We start from the raw sequence: 967 nt of genomic DNA, 5'->3' as shown, positions 1-967 counted from the left end.
TGACCCAGTTATACCACTCCTTGGCATATACCCAAAGAACTCATCCTATTGCAGAGACACTTGTACATCCATGTTTGTTGCTGCTCTTTTCACAATAGCTAAGAGATGGAAGCAACCTAAGTGTCCCTCAATTGATGAGTGGATAATGAACATGTGGTTCATATATACGATGGAGTTTTACTCAGCAGTAAAGAAAGATGAAATCATGAAATTTGCAGGTAAATGGTGTTAATACTTAATACTAAGTGAAGTAACACAGGCTCAGGAAAAAAAAGATGTATATTCTCCCTCATATGCAGATCCTTGCACCAAATCCTTAGAAGTGACTGTGTATCCAGAACTACAGGAACCAGGATAATGGAAAGGAACCAGGGAGGTAAAGGAAAAGAAAGAACCTGGAAGAGAAGAACAGTAGGAAACAGGTGTTAATGGGGAAACCATGGTGGAAGGTTAGATGATGAGAGAGATCAATAACGCCTAGCTAGTTTATAAAAACCAGAGGGAACCATATTAGTCCAACAACCTACTGACAAATTATACATACAACTAGCTCAAGGAACGTAATATATGCCTAGTCAAGGTTTATTGGAGAATATTTGTTTTTTCCCCAAGCTTTATCTATATAGTGCATGGTAATTAAAATACCAGACTGGTGGAATAACCTTCTTGGATGTTTAGCAGCCATTCTATGAGGTCTACACTAATCAGAGGGACTTAAAGGACAGTTTTGCTCTTTGCCCTGAAGGTCAACTAAGTTCCAGAGGACTATGGATCATCTCTCAAAATGTCCTGTAACTGTGATGAGTCACCTGTGCTCTTGATCTGGAAAGACGTGGAGACCCCATGAGATGGACTTGAACCAGTGTCCAGTCTACAAAGAGGAGGGTCAACTTAGAGGAAACATTCATGCTTCCAAGTGAAGCCAGACACAGTCAAACAGGACCTTTGACTTATTTTCACATTAATG

Source organism: Nannospalax galili, unplaced genomic scaffold (genome assembly GCF_000622305.1).
Source record: "Nannospalax galili isolate Female #2095 unplaced genomic scaffold, S.galili_v1.0 scaffold830, whole genome shotgun sequence".
NCBI lineage: Eukaryota > Metazoa > Chordata > Mammalia > Rodentia > Spalacidae > Nannospalax > Nannospalax galili.
The sequence above is the reverse complement of the archived record's forward strand: the minus strand, read 5'-3'. Positions refer to the sequence as shown.